The sequence below is a fragment of the Rattus norvegicus genome, chromosome 1, assembly GCF_021556685.1.
Source record: "Rattus norvegicus strain SHRSP/BbbUtx chromosome 1, alternate assembly SHRSP_T2T, whole genome shotgun sequence".
Taxonomy (NCBI): Eukaryota; Metazoa; Chordata; class Mammalia; order Rodentia; family Muridae; genus Rattus; species Rattus norvegicus.
In genome coordinates, this window is record NC_141534.1 from 221,035,464 (window position 1) to 221,051,349 (window position 15,886).

A 15,886-nucleotide genomic window follows, 5' to 3' on the forward strand; every position below is an offset into this window, starting at 1 on the left:
ATGAGAACAAGTAGTAAAAAGATATAAATTGTGAAAAGCCACCCAAGAATAATTACTATAAAAGAATTTAAAATATGAATGGTTATTTAACAAGTGAAGGACCAGCTATATTCAATGTGAAGTAAAAAATATCCCAAGTCTTAACCAAAATACAGGCTTTGACTCAGAAATATGAGTTTAACTTTCTCTTGAAATAAGACAAATCAGGGAAGGGGATCAAGCTTGGAAAAACAATAACACTTATCTTGGCAAGATAGCAACCAAAACCTAAAATACAAGCTATTATATCCAAATTAAAAGGCATTAAAGAATAAACCATAATATTATGGAGGGGGAACACATCAAACACAAGGTACAGTATGTATAAACATCTTGAAATTATAATTTAAGAGTAAAGGTTGAAAAATTATGCTGTTTTAGGTTATGTGCACCTTTTTTCCTGTTTCTCCCAAATAGAATCAGTTTATGATTTAATCACACCTCAAAGCTTTTCTCTCAGTACAAAGCAACCACTAAGTACACACAAAATACTTATTTGTTATTTCCCTGGCTTATCCAACGGGCAATGCACATGACTCAGTGGACTGCAATTTGGGGTGAGTGGACACAAATTGAAAAACCACAACTCCAAGTTTCAAAATTTGATCTTAAACCATAGGACACACGGGTCATTTTTACTTCTCATTAGGATGTCACACTGTCATTAAATCATCAAATTTCCTTAGAATGACAAGGATTGTCAGTTGCCAATCTGAATGGACTGGAGATACAATTTTCAAAGTATTTTCATTTCTTAATGGCTGAGTAAGGTCATTATAATTGTTTGCATTCTTCAAGTCTTCAGTACCTAACAATCTACCAAACTTAAGAAGCCTAAGAAGTTATTAAATGGTGTAACATCCTAAAAGTAGCCAATTACTTCAGTATAAGCCATTCATAGACTGAAGTCTGAAGAATGACCAAAAGCAAGTCTTTAGTTCTTATAACTGTATGAATGTGATCCAAATGTGTCCTCCATTAGTTTTTCCGAAAGAAACATGCCATAAATAAGCAAACTACAATTGCTTCCTGATATGTATGGACTCTCTAGATGTCTCATTGGGCTTAATTATAGACCACTCACCGTAATAGCTTTTTATATTTTTTCTAATAACTTGAGTATTTCTTATTTACATTTCGAGTGTAATGTAACCTTTCCCGGTTTATGGGCCAACATCCCCTAGCCCCTCCCCTTCTTTATGGGTGTTCCCCTCCACATCCTCCCCCCATGGCCGCCCTCCCCCCAACAATCACGTTCACTGGGGGTTCAGTCTTAGCAGGACCCAGGGCTTTCCCTTCCACTGGTGATCTTACTAGGATATTCAATGCTGCCTATGAGGTCAGAGTCCAGGGTCAGTCCATGTATAGTCTTTAGATAGTGGCTTAGTCCCTGGAAGCTCTGGTTGGTTGGCATTGTTGTTCATATGGGGTCTCGAGCCCCTTCAAGCTTTCCAGTTCTTTCTCTGATTCCTTCAACGGGGGTCCTGTTCTCAGTTCAGTGGTTTACTCTGGCATTTGCCTCTGTATTTGCTGTATTCTGGCTGTGTCTCTCAGGAAAGATCTACATCCGGTTCCTGTCTGCCTGCACTTCTTTGCTTCATCCATCTTGTCTAATTGGGTGGCTGTATATGTATGGGTCACATGTGGGGCAGGCTCTGAATGGTTTTCCTTCTGTCTCTGTTTTAATCTTTGCCTCTCTATTCCCTGCCAAGGGTATTCTTGTTCCCCTTTTAAAGAAGGAGTGAAGCATTCACATTTTGATCATCCGTCTTGAGTTTCATGTGTTCTAGGCATCTAGGGTAATTCAAGCATTTGGGCTAGTAGCCACTTATCAATGAGTGCATACCATGTGTGTTTTTCTGTGATTGGGTTACCTCACTCAGGATGATATTTTCCAGTTCCATCCATTTGCCTACAAATTTCATAAAGTCATTGTTTTTGACAGCTGAGTAATATTCCATTGTGTAGATGTACCACATTTTCTGTATCCATTCTTCTGTTGAAGGGCATCTGGGTTCTTTCCAGCTTCTGGCTATTATAAATAAGGCTGCTATGAACATAGTGGAGCACGTGTCTTTTTTATATGTTGGGGCATCTTTTGGGTATGTGCCCAAGAGAGGTATAGCTGGATCCTCAGGTAGTTCAATGTCCAATTTTCTGAGGAACCTCCAGACTGATTTCCAGAATGGTTGTAAGTCTGCAATCCCACCAACAAAGGAGGAGTGTTCCTCTTTCTCCACATCCTTGCCAGCATTTGCTGTTACCTGAGTTTTTGATCTTAGCCATTCTCACTGGTGTGAGGTGAAATCTCAGGGTTGTTTTGATTTGCATTTCCCTTATGACTAAAGATGTTGCACATTTCTTTAGGTGTTTCTCAGCCAACCGTAATAGCTTTTTAGTATCAAGTATAGCATGATGTTAAGCCACTTTAGCTCTTGCACATACATGTTGCACTTTGACTGATAAAGAAGAAAATTTTGCAGCATTATACTGTTAAGCTAAGTTGCATCCATCCTTTTAAATGGCATCAATATCAGTGCCATCATCCCTGTTGTCAGACTTCACAGTTTCAACTTTTGGTACACTGGCAGTCTTCAAATATACCACCTCAATATTTTCATCTTCGTCTTTTTCTTCCCCACAAGAAGATTCTTCCTTCGCTTCCTTCAACCATTTAATAAATGGCTCTGCTTTGACATGAATCTCTTTTGTAAGTTCTTTTGAGACATATTTCTTAGAGGTATTTTCTGAGCAGCTGATAATGACCTACTAAAAGCATCACACATCTCCTTCAAGATATGTGAAGTCTTGGAGATCAGCTGAGTTTGATGCTTTGCTACCACACATTCCAAACCATGAAGAAGGTACCCCTGGGCCTTTTTGTTGTTACGGCAAAATCTTAAAAAAGACACCCATAAGGAAGGGGAGGGGGGAGGGGGATTTTGCCCGGAAACCGGGAAAGGGAATAACACTTGAAATGTATATAAGAAATACTCAAGTTAATAAAAAAAAATAAATAAATAAAAAAAAGGCGCCTGTATTCTTTGATTTACTCTCTTATCTTCTCATCAAAGAGAACTTCTGTCAAAACAAAGGGCCCATGACTCTTACATCCTGTCTTTCTGCCTCAGCCACAATTTCTTTATCAGATGAATCAACAATGCCCTCTTCTTTCTTTTTCTTAACAAAATCAAACAGGATGTTAACACGCTCTTCTACAGTTCTTTCCAAAGACCTTTTGTATGGTCACTGATTTTATCATTCTGCACCTTTGAGCTTCCTCAGTTGTATCCTCCCCCCAATCATCATCTTCCTCTTCTTCCACACCATGTGCAGGACTAATTTCATAGCAATTACAAAGCAATTTTCCTTGTCCTTCCCCTTTCTGTTTTTTCCCTTCTCCTTTCTTTCCTGTACCAATGTCACTATTCTCAGGTGGGTTTTTGAGAATGAGTGTACAGAGTTTATGATGTGTGTCAAACATGCCTCGGTACTCACAGGCTTTTACAAGAATTATCTATTGTTTGCTTCTTTGGATTGACCTGCAGATCTATTTCAGGATTCTCACATTCAGGACAGAGAACATTTTTTCTTCCATTTTTATTAAATTGTGTATTTCTTATTTACATTTCAAATGTTATTCCCTTTCCCGGTTTCCTGTCCATCACCCCCCTAACCCCTTCCCCTTCCCTTTTATATCCAACATGTCTTGCAGCTTATTCGCCTCATGAGATCCATTGACAATGTAACAGTCATTCTTAACATCAAACTGGGTCTGTACTCCCAGTTCACAACCAAAATAATTGGTGGGATACATTGAAAGCCAATTAAGCGCCTTTGCAACGTCAACCAGTCAACCATGTTGACTAGAACTGTCTTGATTCCATTCCTTTGTCCTCAACCTTAGAAGCCAAACGGGGCATCTTGTAGTGATAGAACTTAACTGATATGCTGTGGTTGATGTTGACAGACATTGTGGCTTATTATTGCCTTTATCAATAAGATGAACAGATCTTTGTAACTTTTTTGGTATCTTCTGTCTGGAGAAGAAGGGATGACATAAACGACTGCAAGAGTTCTAGGTCTCTGACATGAGAAAATTTTCGCCACTGAGGCTGTAAGCTTCTTGCTTGTATGCTATGGTTCCCCAGTACAGGTACCAATGGCTGCGCAACAGCCAAATAAAGACATAAACCCAACGTGGCTCGCCCGGGACTGTGAGGAAGAGGAGTTGGAAACCGGGTCCGGAGCGGCGGGGGCAGGTGGCTAGCCAAGGGGTGGCTGGGCCGGTGCCACCGCCAAGCAGCGGGAGGGATTGTCCCAGCGACTTCTGCATCTACACCAGCAGCGCTGAACCTGGCGACCTGGCAGGGAAAAGGGGACAGGGCTGTGAACTGAGGGCAGAGCCTGCCCTAGCAGGTGGCCCACGGGGTGGAGGGGCCTATTTAATTCTTCAACACAGGGGGAGAGGGAACAGTGGGATTTCAGTCAGACTGGGAATGTGTCTGCCAGGAAGACTAGAGAGGCAATTCCTCAGGCAGAACAGGCTGATTATAATCTCAGAGTTCAGTGTCCTAAGTCTCTCCAGGGCCCTCCCACATATTTCTGCACCAATTTATAAATGCCACTCTTTTCCAAGCAGTGCCATCATCTTGATTACAGACCTCCTTCAGGTTTGAGCACAGCTAATAACATAATAAGGGTTTGTTAGGTCAGGATAGAATGTAGAGAACACACACAGACACAGACACAGACACAGACACAGACACAGACACAGACACAGACACAGACACACACACACACACACACACACACACACACGCCAAGAATCACCCTTCTAACAATCTCATGCTCTAGTCTCATGCCCACTTACCCAACACTCGCTGTTACACCTTCACAAAGGCCAGCAGCTTCTTTTGCTGCTGGGAGGGCAAGAGTCAATCACCCAGTTGGCCTGGTTAGAAGTCCTCCTCACTCCTTGGGAAGTTCATATTCAATAGTATGTTTTCTGTGTATTCCTTGCATGTCTGCTTGCTCCTTTGGTACCAGAAAAGAAAGCATCTGTCAGTGCAGACCATTTTCAAATCTCTTTTACCATCAGTGCCAATATCAAGCCACAAGAGATTGGTGGTTTCTGAGAATAGATAGAATTACATGCCATTTCTCTGTTTTAACTAATGGTTTGCTGTAGATCTCCTTATAGCCTAATTCCTATGTCTTTCTAAGAAATCAGCTCAAGGGCCTGGAGTGATGGCTCAGTGGTTAAGAGCACTGACTGCTCTTCCAGAGGTCCTGAGTTTAATTTACAGCAACCACATGGTGACTCACAACCATCTGTAATGAGATCTGGTGTCCTCTTCTGGTGTGACTGAAGTCAGCGACAGTGTAATCACACACACACACACACACACACACACACACACACACACATATATCTCAAGTAAATCATAAACAATTATACACTTGACTTCAACAATGTCAACTATATTAGTGATGGTAAAGCAATTATTCAGAGCCTAAGAGACTGGGTAATTTTTCTCAGATTAAAAAAAAGAAAACAAACAAACAAACAAAAAACAAATTGCAAACTCACAGCAAGGATTTAGGTATGGAATTTTCCATTCCTTGCTTTCCTTTAGTTTTATTTGCATTGACCTTCTCATAGCCCAGGACTCCCACGCTCCCCACCGGGCTCCTTCTCAGAGCAAAGCAAAGACTTAGCGATAGGTATGGTCTCTTCTTACCTCTGCATAATTTCATAACACAGTCACAGATCTTAATGTCCTGTCTGCTATGTAGACTTAGTGTCCTCAGAAAGATGACTTGCTTTGGTGTGGATATGTGACAGAAATGTTATCATGAGTCCTCCTTAGCCATCTGCTTCTTGCTACTTCATTCAACTTCATGGAAGAGCATCTGTGAAACTGCAAGCATAGTGCTCTATTTGTAAGATACCATAGATCTCTCCCCACTTACATGGTAGTGACTGCCTCAAAGCCCATCAACAAGTGAACAGATAAAGGATTAGTGGCATACATATATAATGGAGTCATAATGAAAAACTGAATCCTCTCATTTGTGCAAAATGTATGTAATATGGAGCAACTGAGTCAATAAAATAGGAAAAACACAAGAACACAGTATTGTGGCTTTCTTTCACGTGTAGAAACAAACTTAATGATATAAAAGTAGAAAGATACTGGCAGAAACCATGCAGCATCTCCAGGAAACAGCATATGGGTGGTTCACTGATATATTCTACTACTGCAAGGCTTATGGAGACCCCTGGGATTCTACTGTGGCAAAGCCCATGGAAATCCCTTCCCACTTGGCACAGGCTTGGGTAAAATGTGGTGGCCTCTATGTTTATTTCCCAGATCGTATGTGCTACGAGCTCTCCTTGCATTTGCTATGCTGCCTATACTCATATCAAAATTTGGCTTCATTTTGTCAGTCACAGGCAAAGCCAGCTGAAAGCCCTGTGGATAATTCTGTGTTTTTGTCAATACCCTTTCAAAGAGTAAATTCCTCATCTTCTCTCTTTGCCACTATAGATCCTCCAGATGCGGTCATTAATCCTGAATACGAGGGAACAGGTAATCATGTTCCTAGAGAACAGCTACAGTCATACTGAATAAGCTTGTGCCAATTGTTAGAGTGTTGGGTCTAGTTTGCATAACCGTTGAGATATGTCTGGTCAACAGAGATGTTAAAAGATGAAGCTATGTGCAGTCAACCAATACTTAAAATGGGGAAGTTATGTCTGATCAACAGAGTTAGAAAATAGGGAAGCTATGTCTGATCAGTTGAGACTTAATGGTTCTTTGAAAGTTGGTATCAGGAATTGATAGTTGCATATTAGGAAAAGTTGCTTGGTACAATAAACATGTCTCTGTCTACAATTTAAAAAGTATGACATGGGGGTGCTATATGACAGGACTTGTACCCACAACTGTTTAATTCTGTCTTTTACTTTACATAACTATGTAACTGCATTTCCTACCTGAAGTGGAAATTTCTGGTTTCCTTAGAGATTCGGTTGCGGTCATGTGATGCTTTTCTGGAAACTGTACTATGAAAGGATGATTTTGATGAAACAGACAAGAAGGAGGGTGTTTTACTGAGAAAAGACACATAGTTCTCTTCTGGAAGCAGCCATGTGTCCTTGTGCTGGAGTGGACACTTGAGAGAACATGTGATGTTTGGAAAGGGTGTAAATAGAATCCCACAGACAGTGGACAACACTTTGTAATAATGGTACACCTTACCACTCTGTACTGATCATCATTTGCTGTGATTTCATAGACAGAAAAGCCATCCAAGAACTTCTGGTGGTATTCTTGTGGTTTCCTGCTGTTTCCTTGGACCAATTGGACGAGCCTCATGGTTTCTTCTTGACTGAACTGCTGTTGCTGACTCCTGAATGGTATTCGTGAGTGGATTGAGCTATCTCTGCTGATTCGTGTGAACCCAACTGCTGCTGATATTCTAACAATGAAGATTGGAATCACCCCCAAAGAACTATTTCTAAACAGGTCCACATCCTCCTTTGCCCTATTAACCTTCCCTTTCCTCTGTCAGCTACCAACTGGCTATGTGCTCCTGTCTATAGCACATGCCTGGCTACACATTTATTTTGGCTTCCTGAAGTAGTGCTATGTAGTATAAAATAAGGTTAGGGGGTAACTGACCCACCAGGAGTGCAGAAGGAGGATGGGAAAGTATTATTTTTTTAATTTAAATGAGGGTTTTTTTAATGCTGATGTTATGAGTTCTTTTAATAAAATATTCAGTTATATTAAAACTCAGGGAGGCAGGATTGTGATTGTACAAATAAAGATGCCTGAGCTACTTGGGCCATTTTCTTGAAAATCAACAGGTGGTTTCACTTTGGTCAATGCCTCTTCCGAGTCTCAGTACCTGCGCCTTGTAGCTGGAGCTGGTCTCCAGCAAGAAAGAATTAGAGACTGGGAGGTAAGCTGGGAGGTAGAGAAGTGAGGGTAAAAGAGTGAATTCATATGATCTTATCAAGGTTTCTGTTGCCGTGATAAATATCTGACCAAAAGCAACTTGGAGAGGAAAGGGTTTGTGTTAGCTCCCACTTGTAGTCCCTCAGGAAGTTAACTCAGGGAAGGCAATGGAAGCAGAAACTGAAGCACAGGCTATGGAGGAATGCTGCTCAGTGGCTTGTTCCCTATGGCTTGTTCAATCTGCTTCCTTATATACTATATAGAACTGCCTGGACAGGAGTGGCACTGTATACTGTGAACTAGACCCTCCTACATCAGTTGTCAATCAAAGTGCTCCACAGACTTGCCCAAAGGCCAATCTAATAGACATTTTCTCAGTTGAGGTTTCTCTTCCCCAATAACTCTAGTTAGTAGTAAGTTAACAACAACAACAACAACAACAACAACAACAACAACAACAAAAACAAAAACAGTAACAAAAACAGTAACAAAACCAAAAAAAAAAAACCCAACTAACCAAAAAAAAAAAACCAATGAAACAGGACAGACATACACAATGTACAATGTATAGGTGTATCACACCAAATTTCATTAACCTGTATAACACCTGTTAATGTTTAAAATAACAAGTGACAACTAAAATTCACACTGATAGAAGAAAGACTGGATTAAAGCAGAAGAGTGTTCTAGAAAGGATTCTTCCTTGTTTCTAAGATTCCCTAAGTATGTTGCCTACATCTCAGCTCTACTAATTCACAGGGTCAGTCAGTTCATTGTTTCCAATGTCATTTAAGCTACACAGTCTGTGTTTCATGTTACTCCATGATTGCGTAGAAAACTTACAATCATGTGATATGGGTCAGTTTAAATAAAGTTAATCAGGAAGCCATTAACAGACCTTTCATTGGCTTTTCTTCCCAGATGTAATACTTTTTGATTCCTAAGTGATCACATTTGACAGTTATAAATTTTAATTCAAACATAGAAAATTCTAGATGGGACCCAAGGAGTTGCAGATCTATGGGCAACTGTCATCATGTCCTCATGTATGTGCTGTATCTCTCCACGAGTACTGGTGGGCGTGTCCTCCACTGAACTTGCTCCATGATTGTGATGAGGTGCCACCACTTCAGCTCTTTACCTTGACATAACATTGTAGTGCACCAAACCTGTTCTTTGCCCACTTTACCATCTAGACGGGCTGTGTTTGGGTGTAATGTCTTATATTTTTCACAATAATAACTGCAGTGAATTTGTTGATGTCTTTCTTTTTTTTTTATTTCCATCTTTATTAACTTGGGTATTTCTTATTTACATTTCGATTGTTATTCCCTTTCCTGGTTTCCAGGCCAACATCTCCCTAACCCCTCCTTCCCCCTCCCCTTCTCTATGGGTGTTCCCCTTCCCATCTTCCCCCCATTACCGCCCTCCCCCCAACAATCACATTCACTGGGGGTTCAGTCTTGGCAGGACCAAGGACTTCCCCTTCCACTGGTGCTCTTACTAGGCTATTCATTGATACCTATGAGGTTGGACTTCAGGTTCAGTCCATGTATAGTCTTTGGGTAGTGACTTAGTCCCTGGAAGCTCTGGTTGGTTGGCATTGTTGTTCATATGAGGTCTCAAGTCCATTCAAGCTCTTTCAGTCCTTTCTCTGATTCCTTCAACGGGGGTCCCGATCTCAGTTCAGTGGTTTGCTGCTGGCATTCACCTATGTATTTGCTATATTCTGGCTGTGTCTCTCAGGAGAGATCTATACCTGGTTCCTGTCGGCCTGCACTTCTTTGCTTCATCCATCTTATCTAGTTTGGTGGCTGTATATGTATGGGCACATGTGGGGCAGGCTCTGAATGGGTGTTTGCTCTGCCTCTGTTCTACACTTTGCATCCCTATTCCCTGCCAAGGGGATTCTTGTTCCCCTTTTAAAGAAGGAGTGAAGCATTCACATTTTGGTCATCCTTCTTGAGTTTCATGTGTTCTGTGGATCTAGGGTAATTTGAGCATTTGGGCTAATATCCACTTATCATTGAGTGCATACCATGTGTGTTTTTCTGTGATTGGGTTACCCTACTCAGGATGATATTTTCCAGTTCCATCCATTTGCCTATGAATTTCGTAAAGTCATTGTTTTTGATAGCTGAGTAATATTCCATTGTGTAGATGTACCACATTTTCTGTATCCATTCATCTGCTGAAGGGCATCTGGGTTTTGTTCCAGCTTCTGGCTATTATAAATAAGGCTGCTATGAACATAGTGGAGCATGTGTCTTTGTTATATGTTGGGGCATCTTTTGGGTATATGCCCAAGAGAGGTATAGCTGGGTCCTCAGGTAGTTCAATGTCCAATTTTCTGAGGAACCTCCAGACTGATTTCTAGAATGGTTGTACCAGTCTGCAATCCCACCAACAATGGAGGAGTGTTCCTCTTTCTCCGCATCCTTGCCAGCATCTGCTGTCACCTGAGTTTTTGATCGTAGCCATTCTGACTGGTGTGAGGGGGAATCTCAGGGTTGTTTTGATTTGCATTTCCCTTATGCAAAAAGATGTTGAACATTTCTTTAGGTGTTTCTCAGCCATTCGGCATTCTTCAGCTGTGAATTCCTTGTTTAGCTCTGAACCCCATTTTTAATAGAGTTATTTGTCTCCCTGCAGTCTAACTTCTTGAATTCTTTGTATATTTTGCATATAAGCCCTCTATCAGTTGTAGGATTGGTAAAGATCTTTTCCCAATCTGTTGGTTGCCATTTTGTCCTAAAACAGTGTGATGTTGTCTTTCTGCATTCTCTTTCTGAACCCTCGAATATGATTACCCTTTAATTCAGAAAATGAAATTTAATTTCTCAGAATAAAATTAGCTAGAGGGCAGATAAGATGAAATCAACAAGTTTTTGAAGATAAGTTCTTGGTTCTATCATATAGTTTTGGCTTCTTTCTAAAAATCAATTGTATATAGGTGTCTGAATTTATTTCTTTGGTCTTTGATTTGATTCTATTGATCAGTGTGTCTGTTTCTGTACCAATACAGTTTTTATTACTATTGCTCTGTAGTACAGTTTGTGGGCAGGTATAGTGATTCCTCCTGAAGTTTTATTATTCAGAACTTCTTTGACAAAATCTAACACCCCTTCATGTTAACAGTATTAGAGAGATCACAGATACAAGCCACATACCTAAACATAATCAAAGCAGTACACAGCAAGTCAATAGTCAACATCAAAGTAAATGGAGAGAAACTTAAAGCAAAACCACTAAAAATCCGGGACAAGGCAAAGCTGCCCATTCTCTTCCTATCTGTTCAATATAGTACTTGAAGTTCTATCCAGAGCTATACAACAACTAAAGAAGATCACGGAGGTACAAATTGAAAAGGAAGTCAAAGTATCGCTATTTGTAGATGAGATGATAATAAATATAAGTGACCCCCAAAATTCTGACATAGGTTTCCTATAGTTGATAAACACCTTCAGAAATGTGGCTGCATACAAACTTAACTCAAAGCAATCAGTAGCCCTCCTTTACACAAATGATAAACAGGCCGAGAAGGAAATAAGGAAACAACACATTTTACAATAGCCACGAATAATATAATATCTTGGTGTAACTCTAAGAACACAAGGGAAAGAGATGTATGAAAAAATTTCAAGTCCCCGAAGAAAGAAATTGAGGAAAATATTAATGCAAATATCTCCCAGGCTTGTGGATTAACATAGTGAAAATGGTGGTCAACCAAAAGCATTCTATGGTTTTAATGCAATCTCCATCAAAATTTAAAAACAAAAATTATAGACCTGAAAGAGCAATTCTCAAGTTCATATGGAAAACAAAAAACCCAGGATAGCCAAAGCAATCCTGAACAATGTAAGAAGAAATCTTAAAGCTTGCTTTGATTTGCATTTCTGTAACTGCTGGGAACAATGGACTTTTTTTTTTTTGAGATATTTCTTAGCCATTAATTTTGTTTTTATAAAATTGTATTTATATCTATCTGTCTGTTTGTCTATCATCTATCATCTATTTATTTTCACACTCCAAATTTTATTCCCCTCCCATTCCACCTCCAACTGTTCCACATTCCATACTTCCTCCCCACCCTTCTCCCCCCTTCCACTGCCATCCCCCCACTCCCATCTTCACAAGGATGTCCCCACCCCACCCACCCCACCAGAACTTTCTGGGGCCTACAGTCTCTTGAGGGTTAGGTGCATCTTATCTGACTGAACCCAGACCTGGGAGTCGACACCTGTATGTGTATTGGAGGCCTCATCTCAGCTGGTGTATGCTGTCCTGTTGGTGATCCAGAGTCTGAGAGCTCTCAGGGGTCCAGGTTAATTGAGTCTTGGTCCTCCTACAGGGTTGCCCTCCTTCTCAGCTTCCTCCAGCTTTTTCCTAATTCAACCAGAGGGTTCAGCAGCTTCTGTTCATTGGTTGGTGCACATATCTGCATCTGACTCTTTCAGCTGCTTGTTGGGTCTTTTGGAGGGTAGTCATGATAGGTCCCTTTTTGTGAACACCCCATAGCCTCAGTAATGGTGTCAGACCTTGAGGCCGCCCTTTGAGTTGGATTCCATTTTGGGTCTATCGCTGGGCCTTCTTTTCCTCATGCTCTTCTCCATTTCCATCCCTACATTTCTTTTAAACAGGAAGAATTATGGGTCAGAGCTTTGACTGTGGGATAGCAACCCCATCCCTCACTTGATGCCCTGTCTTTCTGAGGGAGTTGGGTTCAATAAGTTCCCTCTCCTCACTGAAGGACATTTCATCTTTATTCCTGAGGATCTCTCACTTCCGAGGTCTCTGATACATTCTAGAGGGTCCTCCTAACCTCCTTCCTCCCAAGGTCGCCCATTTCCATTCTTTCTGCTGGCACTCATGGCTTCAGTTTTTTTCCTCCACCCAATACCAGATCATGTTCCCCTATCCCCCCAAATCAACCCCCTTTCCTCCCCTGTCCCTCCCTATCCCTTTGTGGTTACTTCTTCTTCCTCCTAAATGGAACTGAGGCAACCTCACTTGGGCCCTTTAGCTTGTTGACTTTTTTGAGTTCTGTGAATGGTATCATGGGTATTCTGTACATTTTTGGGGGGCTAATATCCACTTATTAGTGGGAACATACCATGAATGTTCTTTTGAGTCTGAGTGACCTCACTTAGCATGATATTTTCTAGTTTTGCATGCAAAACTCAGGGTGTCTTCTTTCTTAATAGCTGAGTAGTATTCCATTGTGTAATTGAAACACATTTTCTGAATCCATTCTTTTTTTTTTTAATCCATTCTTCTGTTGTGGTACATCTGGGTTGTTTTAAGCTTCTGCCTATCACAAATAAAGCTGATATAAACATAGTGGAACATGTGCCCCTGTGGCATGGTGAGATGCCTTTTGGGTGTATTCCCAAGAGTGGTATTCCTGGATATTTAGGTAGGTCTATTTTAAATTTTCAGAGAAACCTCCAAATTGATTTCCAGAGTGATTTTACCAGTTTGCAATCCACCAGCAATGGAGTTTTCCTCTTTTTCCACATCCTTGACAGCATGTGTTGTCACCTGAGGTTTTGACCTTAGCCATTCTGACCGGTGTGAGGTGGAATCTCTGAGTCGTTTTGATTTGCCTTTCTCTGATCACTAAGTACTTTGAACATTTCTTTAGGTGTTTCTCAGCCATTCAAGATTCCAGTGATGTGAATTCTCAGCTTAGTTCTATGCCCCATTTTTGATTGGGTTGTTTGGTTTTTGTCGCTGAGCTTCTTGAGCTCTTTATGTATTTTGGGTATTAGTCGTCTATCAGATGTGGGGTTAGTGAAGTTGTTTTTTGTCGGTGCCCCATGCCTGCACCGACATGGTACTGAGAATCGGGCGAAAGCCTGCGGGATTAAACACACACACACACACACACACACACACACACACACACACACACACACACACACAGGTTATTCATGTCAAGCCAGAAGAGAAGAAGAGAGACTCCTGTAGCTTTATTCACCACTTATATACCCAAGTTCACCAGGTAGAAAATATCTGGGAAACCCTGGCTCATGACTTCTCGGCTCATGACTTCGGTAACAAAAGACCAACTACGTGACTTGAATTAGGGAGAAATCCGAGAAGACCAGCCTAAATCTCAAGGACAAAGGCTGAGAAAACAAAAGGCAGGAGCGAATTGACCACCGCCCAGGTGTGGCCCAGGTGTGGCCCAGGTGTGTCAGTTCCACATGCATCAGCCGGGCTCAGCAGGGGTCAAACCTAGGAGGCTCTGACAGTTTCTCCTGATCTGTTGGATGCTGATTTGTATTGTAACTATGTCCTTCACCTTACAGAAGCTTTCTAGTTTCACGAGGTCCCATTTATCAATTCTCGATCTTAGATAATGAGCCATTGGAGTTCTGTTTAGGATCTTTCCCCCTGTGCCAATGAGTTCAAGGCTCTTCCCCACTTTCCCTTTATTGGCCTGGTCCTTTAAACTTATTTTTATTGGATATTTTGTGTATTTACATTACAAATGTTATTCCCTTTCTCCCCCTCTCCCATTTCCACTCTCCCTCCCTCTGCTTATATGAAGATGTTCCCTCTCTTACCCATCCACTCCCACCTCAACACCCTGGAATTCCTCTACACTGGGGAAATGAGCCTTCACAGAAACAAGGGCTTCTCCCATTGATGCCAGACAATGCCATCCTCTATTACAATATGCAGCTGGAGCCATGGGTCCCTCCATTTGTACTCATTGGTTGGTGGTTTGTTCCTTGTGAGCTCTGGAGGGTGGGATCTGGTTGGTTGATATTGTTGTTCTCCCTATGGGATTGCAAACACCTTCAGCTTCTTCAGTCCTTTCTCTAACTCTTCCATTGGGGTCCCAGTGCTCAGTTCAATGGTTAGCTGTTGTTGTAAAAATATAAAAACAAAACGGTAAAGTTCTGGTCTTTTACCCAGCTAGGTCCTACACCTCAGTGCCCCAGATATCTGCTAGATATCTTGGTAGAAACACAGCCCAGCCACACACTTTCTTACACTCAAACCCTCACATAAAAGAACACACAACACAATAATCTTAGATCCAATTGGTAAGATATAATTGCCCATTTAAACATACAAAGCCCAGTACCATCTATCCCTTGCACCTTTTATTTGCCAGGTCTCCAGCTTCTCCTTCTCCCACGATGACTCCTCGCTTCTCCCCTCTCTCCATCTCCTGTCTCCTCTAACTTTTCTCCCAACTCATCCTCTCTCAGTTCCCCATGGTGTCTTTAAACAGTCCCTTTCCCACTTTTTTCATTACTCACTCTCCCAACTATATCAACTCTTCCATGCTTTAGTTTCTCCTTCTCCCACAACGACTCCTAGTTTCTCTCCTCTCTCCATCTCCTGTCTCCTCTAACTTTTCTCAGTTCCCCATCGTGTGCTTAACCAGTCCCTTTCCCACCTATCTTCATTTCTTCTCTCCCCACTCTCTCAACTGTTCAATCCTTTTCCCCCTGCTCAGGTTCTACTGGCTCAACTGTCACCAACTGTCTTCTCTAACACTATTCTCTGAATCTAATCCCCCTCTCGCTCCTGACTCCTCCCTCTCCCCAAATCTAGCGCTCTTGCCTTTATTTTACAAATTCAAAGAGAACTCCAAGGCAAACCACAACAGTTAGCTGCAAGCATTCTCATTCATATATATATATATATATATATATATATATACATATATATATATATATATATATAATTCTCATTCATATATATATCATATCATATATATATATCATATATATTCATATCATTAGAGAAAGGACTGAAGAAGCTGAAGGTGTTTGCAATCCCATAGGGAGGACAACAATATCAACCAACCAGATCCCACCCTCCAGAGCTCACAAGGAACAAACCACCAATCAATG

At 41.2% G+C, this 15,886-nt stretch overlaps 1 pseudogene; it reads right to left on the bottom strand.

Annotated features, from left to right (window-relative positions):
• Positions 1–2,556: 2,556 nt before the first annotated feature.
• Positions 2,557–4,013, bottom strand: Eif5-ps11 (eukaryotic translation initiation factor 5, pseudogene 11; annotated as a pseudogene).
• Between the last annotated feature and the right edge of the window lie 11,873 nt (positions 4,014–15,886).